Consider the following 7,923-nt stretch of genomic DNA (forward strand, 5'->3'; position numbering starts at 1 on the left):
GATAAATCACTTATGCTGAAGTAGTTGGCTTTGATTCTTATTCTCCTTAAGAATGTGGGATGTTTTAGAAACACATTAAGAGTTACAAATATGCGAGGAAAGAAAGGAAGAATTACATTGTCAGTAATGTGATGATGGAAATTTGTGTATACATGAAATTTCCATCAAAGCACTGTAATACAAATAAAACAGCATGTTAGATGAGGTCTATATTAAGGATGTTGTCTAAAACAGGGTACTCTATTGTAACCCTATTTGGGTTGAAGGACGATTTTGATTCTGTTATCTTGTTTCTCTGCTGAGTTCTGGCTATTTAATTAAAGTTTTAGGACAAATAAGAGCTCCTGGTGAATGGGTTGTCCCTGTTCATAAGATACCCACTGTCTACCTGGAAATGCAAGACTTATCTGTATGTTAAAGAAACATGGAGACACATTTTAGAGTGAATAGGACACTCCTTTCTGCATGGATACAGGAAATCTAGTCCTCCTGTAGTCTTAACAAGGGATGGACCAAGATATGTGGGCACCTCAGAGAGATAAATCATATGGACTGCTTAAAAATGTGTTGAGGAAGGGTTGGGGGGAATCAATATTTTGTTAATAAAAAGTTTATTCAAGAAGAAATTCAATTATGATTTTTCTTCTGAAGCAGAATCAATGCTTGGAGAAAACAGTGGGCAAACTATTTCCCACTTTTCTACAGTCCTCTTCTCAGTTTTCTATTGTGATTTTTCTGTCTCTGGAGGCATTTTTCAGTTGATACAAATTGCAAAGTGCAATGCGTTCCACCCTTCTCCTTCTGGGGCCGTCATTCCCTTTCCAAAGGCAACTGATGTGGTCAGTTTCATATGCATCCTTCCAAGGATGTGAAAGTGTTTATCTCCAGTCCCCTCCTCTAAGCTCAGGGGTCCCCAACCCAACCTTTTTGGCACCAGGAACCAGGTTCATGGAAGACAATTTTTCCAGGAACCCATTGGGAGGGGCGGGGGGGCTGGTTTGAGGATAATGCAAGCGCATTACATTTATTGTGCAAATCTCTCTGCTAATGATAATCTGTATTTGCAGCCACTCTCCAGCGCCAGCATCACTGCCTCAGCTCCAGCTCAGATCGTCAGGCATTAGATTCTCATAAGAAGCCAGCGACCTAAGTCTTTCGCATACAGTTTACAGCACGGTTCCCACTCCTGTGAGAATCTAATGCTGCAGCTGATCTGACAGGAGGCAGAGGTTAGGCGGTGCCAGGGCTGTAAATACAGATGAAGCTTCGCTTGCTCACCAGCCGCTGCCCACCTCCTGCTGTGCAGCCCAGTTCCTAACAGCTCTAAGCTATGATATTGAAAGGGTTCAAAAGACAATCGAGTTAATCACTTCTTTCTGTAAAGATCATGAATACACCGTGTTACCTTTTCAGAATTTCTTCTGGCTTCCCCACTTCTAAGTGCTGAGTGCTATGCTCATCACAAAAAGTATTTAGGAGTGTTATTTTTTTCCCACTCAAGGGCACTGCCTGCTTTAGTAGGAATTTGACCAATTTATAATTTGAGAGTTGATTGCAGTGATATTTTTGCAACTCTTATAGGTAAGTGCCCAGGTACCTGCCCAGCCATTCTGCTTTTTTTTTTTTTTTTTTTGAGACAGAGTCTCACTCTGTTGCCTTGGGTGAAGTGCAGTGGCATCATCATAGCTCACAGCAACCTCAAACTCCTGGGCTCAATTGATCCTCCTGCCTCAACCTCCTGAGTAGCTGAGACTACAGGTGCGTGCCTCTATGCCCGGCTGATTTTTCTATTTTTTGTAGAGATGGGGTCTCGATCTTGCTCAGTCTGGTCTTGAACTCCTGACCTCAGGCAATCCTCCTGCCTCCACCACCCAGAGTGCTAATATCACAGGCCCATTCTGCTTCTTTATCCAGCTCTGGTCACCTCCTATATCATAAAAGAGAAAAAGAGCCCAGCAGTACCAACTCTAGTTTCAGACTAAGCAACCTAAAATTGCAGTGCTCCTTGATTTCTGAGAGCAGAGGTAGCTTTTCTGAAGCTCCTCAGAGTGGGGCCCTGGCGCTGCCTTTGTTATCGGCCCTGCTGGCTGCCTGGCCCCTGTTGGAGTTTGTCTTTCGTCTTCTACACACTCCTGCTTCCCCACGGTCCCCTACTTCCCAGCTTTTCCTTGATCCTCAAACCTCTCAGCCCTGCTCCCCCCAAACCCGCTGACTTCAGTGCCACCTCAGAGGCTGGACGGGAACATCCTCCCTTCCTGTGACCAGAGGGACAGGCCTGCCCCTATCTGCTCCTTGCTGTCCTGTCCCATCCATTCTCCACATAAGCAGCTAGTGTGATCATTTAAAAATATTAGTCAGATCATTAACTATTTTTTACTTCGGAAGCCCATTCAAAGCCTTCCCTTGGCTCACCTCCAGCCACTCCCTCCCTTGCGCGCTCTGCCTTGGCCACGGCTTTCCTGCAGTTACCCAGACGCACCAGAGTCTCCCCGCCCCGGGGCCCCCTCTTAGCATTTTTGTCAGGGCTTCTTGGTCTCACGGTTCCCTCCTCAGTGAATGGGCACCAGTAGGTCCAGGCAGGTCCCTGCCCCTCTGTTACGCTAGTTTCCTGCACTGTGTTTCATGGCTTGTTCATGTTAACTTGTTTCATATCCAGACAAGTTTCTAAGCTCCGTAAGGGCGACTCCCAGCAGGCAGGGCTGGCACATGGTGGGCATTCACTGTGGGCACACTGGCGCCTGTGAAGGAGCCAGTGGTGGCTGACGGACACGGCTCGGCTCTGGTCTGTCCCTTCCTTTGGGACATGCAGCCAATACCTGTGTTGTGCTCCGTGCCCTTTAGAACCACAACATTGTGGGGATTGAGGAGACTTTGGAGGGCTTCTCTCCCACCTTCCTGCTATCCAGGCTCTTTCCCCCATTCTCTTCCCTTGCAGTACAGCTCAGGTCCAGCCTTGGGTCAGGGGGTCTTTTGTTTTCCGTCTAGGCTTGTCGGGGGACACTCCCATGCCTGCTTTCCTCCCGTCTCCTTTGTGAGCAGGATTATGGTACGATGGCTAAGGGGTGGGTCTGGAGCCAGACTGCCAGGGTCTGAATCCTGGCGCTCCCACTTACTAGCTGTGTGAGCTTGGGCAAGCTACTTAATCTCTGTGTGCCTCAGTTTCCCCACTTGTAAAGCGGGGTGACCACACACAGCTGTGGCAGTGATTCTGTGAGTAAATGCACATAAAGCACTTACCATGACATACGCAGGACATGTTAGCCATAGCCTCTCACCTCTGCCTTCTCCCTGTCTCCATTTGCTTGAGTCTTTTCTAGCCTTCGTCACTTAGAACAGGCGGCTGTTCTCACCAGTCCCTTTAGCTCGTTCCCCTTCTTGCCCTTACTTTCTCCTTTTCCTCTTTCTTCTAATTCAGTGGGTTTTCTTTACCCTTTTGGGGATCACAGGCTTTTTTGAAAATTTGAAGAAAAATACCTCTGGGCTGTTGCCCTAGAAAAATCTATATTTTCACAATCACCCAAAATGAGTAGACGATTCAGAAGTGCACAGATGCCCTGAAATCCCTCCATGGCCCCCTGGAATAGAGCTCGAATTATAAACAGCTGCATCTCTGTGGTCTTCTTTGGCTCTGTGGGCAGAAGGTATTGCACCCTGCCATGAGATGCTCACTTTGGAGACCAGAGAACTAGGACTGTCCCCGCACAGATTTGCAGGAAACCTTGAAATACAGCTAGAAAAGCCTCTTTCCCAGAATGTGAAATCTTGGTGCCATTTCCATGTTTATCCAACTGCATGACTCTAAACTGGTACAGGCATGAAGTGGTTATATCTTACAATACTAGTTTATGATTGCTACTCGTTTGGAACATGTGAGGATGCAGGCTAGTTTAAGTGAGGGTCAAATATACATGTGTGTGTATATGTTTTAAGCCCAGTTTCTTCCCAAGTGTGTACAGTAACGAGACATGATATATATATATATGCTAATGGTGATGGTAATAGCCAACTGTTTTCTAGACAGATGTTGTTTCGGACCTGTTTTTACTTTAAAAACATTTATTATTATTGCTGTATTAATTATTGGTGTATAAAAAGTGCTGTAAAAATAGTCAAGAAAAGAGTCTGTTCCTTGAAGGGGGTTATAATGTTCCTTCAGCAAATGTGTTCAGATTCTAAATTTGGTTAGTAAACTATTTTATATAGGGGATAACAAGGTATAGTTAATGCTGGCCATGGATTAGAAGGTCAAAATTGATAAGGTTGGAATATTAAAATACACACACACAAATAAGGAAACCATGATGTTCTATCACGGTGATAGTTTCTGGATTGGGCCCTTGCTCAACTGACAAGTGCTCCCTAACCCCTGGGCTGACTACATTGTGCAGACCAGCAGGTGATCGAGACTTTTCTTGGCCACATTAACCTCAAAGCAGTGACTGGGAAGGATTGCTCAAAGATTCCATGTGCCCAGTGTTTAGGCATGTTCCGTATTAGACAGTATTTTTTAAAAAATTTATTTCACCAGGCATAGTGGCTCATATAATCCCAGTGACTCGGGAGGCTGAGGCAGGAGGATCACTTGAGCCCAGGAGTTCAAGGCTGCAGTGAGCTATGATAGTGCCACTGCACTCCAGCCTGGGAGATGGATGAGACCTTGTCTCTAAAAAAAAAAAAAAATTATTTTCTTCAAGATTAGAATCACCAACTGAGTCTTCCAAGGAGGCCAAATGGCTGGAAATAATCTTCAGTAACTGCTAATCGGAGTTGGATTTAAACCGACAACTTAAAAATAAAAAAGCTCATATTTCCCAAACTTTTATCTGGCTGGGTAAATTGTTTTTTAGTGTGGAATTATGTACACTTAAATCATGGTGTGTGCATGTGGTCAGCGCTACTTTTCTTTTAAGCGGGCTTGTTTATTTAAAAGACTCAAAATGAGAAGTTGTTTTGCTCACTCAGTTGGGGTTTATTGTAAAACTCGATGCCAGAAAAAGAAAGAAGTACTGTTTTTGTGCTGTGACTGTGTGAAGTGGGCTACAAGAGAGCCAGAGAGGGGATAGTCACGGTGCCTTTTTCTCTCTGCCCAAAGAAGGAAAGCTCTGGCAACCGGCAGAAGGTGTTTGTAGGGACCTGGGGTGCTGAGCGCCTGATGCTGCACCAACAAATGGTTTCAAACACAGTAATTCCCACTATACGTTTTTACACTTACTCCTTTGCAATAGTTAGAATAACACTAGAATTAAGCAGTAATGTCCAGTATACATTTTTACTTTTATACCTTTGCAATAATTAGAATAACACTAGAATGAAACAGCTGGAAAGCAAAGTGGAAAGTGTTTTGTGTTGGTAGATGACATTTGTTATTCAAAGGGTCAGTTTGATAGCCATGGAAAAGAAGGTGTTATTTTGTTATTTTGCCCTGCTCTGTGCAGCAGAGCATGGAGCATCGTGAGTGAAGGTCTCACCCTCTACTACCCGTGGGGCAGCCATGGAGCATCAAAGCAGCTGAGCGAGTCGTGTGACCCCATGTCAAGAATAATGGAGTCATAGACCTATTGCCCACACAGACCCTAGGGGGAGGCTAAGCCCCGTCTTGATCTATAGATGAGGAAAGAAAGGGATCCAGAAAGACCACATGGCTTGCCTAGGATCACAAAGTTGATCTGTGACAGGGATACACACTTCACTTACAAGAGTGAGCCTATAACTGCACACACACACACACACACACACACACAGAAAACTTAGAAAATTATCCTAATCTGTCAAGTTATTTTATTTTTTAACTGTGATTTAAATCCTCCTGAGTACAGCTCAGTTATCCTCTAAGCCTGGAATCCTTCTAGAATTGCACCCCCGACCCCTAGGTTGGGCTAAGAACTCTTCTTCTTCATATATCACCTCCTGCATCTCTCTTCTATAGCTCCTGTTACATTTTGTAGAAATTATCTGGTTACGTTTCTGTCGATAAATCTCTCACATACATTCCTCTTTAAAAGGTGCCTCATTTTTTTTTCTTCCTTGTACTTTTAAGAAATGGAGTAACCACAAGAAATATTAATTGCCCTTCTTGTTGTTGCAACAGTTGTTTTTTCAGTGACCCTCTGAGATGCTCCATTTTAATCATTCCAATGAACCTGGGCAGTGGAGCTTCCAGGAGATGATTGTAGGTTAGAGCCTAGAGTCTGTGGGCACCTAAATTCTCTAACAGGGGAAAGCTGTTCTGAGCCAGGTTGACACGACTGGACAGCCCTGCACTGTTGGTGTCAGTGTGATGACCAGCTGGAGATAAACAGGGGGCCCTTTGTTCTACAGTGGCTAAAACATCATAGGAATGAGAATGGAATAACCTTTATGAACCGTAAACTGGACGAATATAAACTATTAACAAAGACAGAACCTTATGTGTTTGTGAGATTCCAGGTTTCATTCTTTTTTTTATACTTTTTTCTATTAAAAAATATATCAAACATATAAACAAGTATAGGAAATAATATTGTGAACACTCTCGAACCCACCAGTCAGACTTTGTAAATCTTAACTTTTTAATGTTTTTCTTCTCTTCCTTCCCTACGCAGAGGCCACTGTTATGAATTTGGTGTTTATCACTCTGAGATTCTAAATTTAACTCTTCGGGGCCTCCCTTAATGCAATGGGACAGGAGCTGTGTCTTGCAGCAATAAAATCATAATTTTGGAGCCACTACAAGACAACTCTAATGGTTTGAAATGCGTCAGTGAGATCAGACTGCAGAGAGTCCAGATTTTTCAGACCCTAGATTCATGGCTAGTTGGGATTTCCCTGAGGGATGGGGACTGATGGTGGCCCCTGAAAGCCGTTCATCAAGGTAAACCTCAGGCAGACACAGTTTGAAGATATGTATGATTTAGGAGTAGTGCTTTTCAAAGTTTTAAAATTTTAATCCACAATAACAATAACAAATTTTGCATTGTGACCCTGGACACACCACACACACACACACACACACACACACACAAATACACAGAGAACACGTTCCTCTGAACAAAAAGCTTTAATGAAATTATTGTTGTTATATTTATTCTTTCTTTGTTAGCTGCCCTGAATATAGTCTATCTTGTTTGGTTGTTTTTACAGAAGCTATTTTGTTCCAATAAATTGATTTCACATGCCATTAGTAGATAGGAACCCACAGTTTAACAAAATACCGGAAACAAAACCTGGCTTGGGGAACTGTTGTTTGTTTTCATGGAGCAAAAGTTTTTAAAAAGGTATATTTAGTTTAACTTCTGCTGAACATTTTCATAAAAAGCTTTTCTCTACCACTGACCTATGCTTAAAGATTTATGCCGCGATTTACTAATAAAAAATCCCACGTGAAACTAAGCAGAATTCAGAGCTCTTTTGGGTTTCAGGTTATTCTGTGTCATGCTACTTTTCTGTAAAGCTCATAACCTTCTTCAACCATTGCTTTAAGGCAGCCTGTCTAGATTAAGTAAACAGAACTCGAACACAGTGACTTAACTATACTGTATAAATTCATGATTGTTAAGCCACAAAATCAACCTTTCCAAATAAAACTGAGCGTAAGTCAAACTGCCAAGTGAAAAAGAACAGCTATGGAGCCCTCAGCGCTCCCTTTCATCATAGTTTACCTCCGCACAATGCTGAATAAAGGCCAGGCGAGGAAGAAAGTGATGTAAGTGTTGCTTTATCCTCAGTAAATGTCATCCGTTTTTGTGTGTCCAGGCTGCCGTCCTCTTCACACTCGGAGTGGATAATGATCACCATAGCAGGGGGTTTATTTAGCACCTTTGTTCAAAAGAAGTTTATAGAATTGGACTCAGAAAGGTGCAGCTTGCCCTCCAGGGAAGCCAAGGAGAAAATTACACTTAATGCATATTAAACAAGCAATTGTTAGAGATTATGAGCTCGATTGAT

The sequence above is a fragment of the Eulemur rufifrons genome, chromosome 4 (genome assembly GCF_041146395.1).
Source record: "Eulemur rufifrons isolate Redbay chromosome 4, OSU_ERuf_1, whole genome shotgun sequence".
In the NCBI taxonomy this organism is placed as follows: domain Eukaryota; kingdom Metazoa; phylum Chordata; class Mammalia; order Primates; family Lemuridae; genus Eulemur; species Eulemur rufifrons.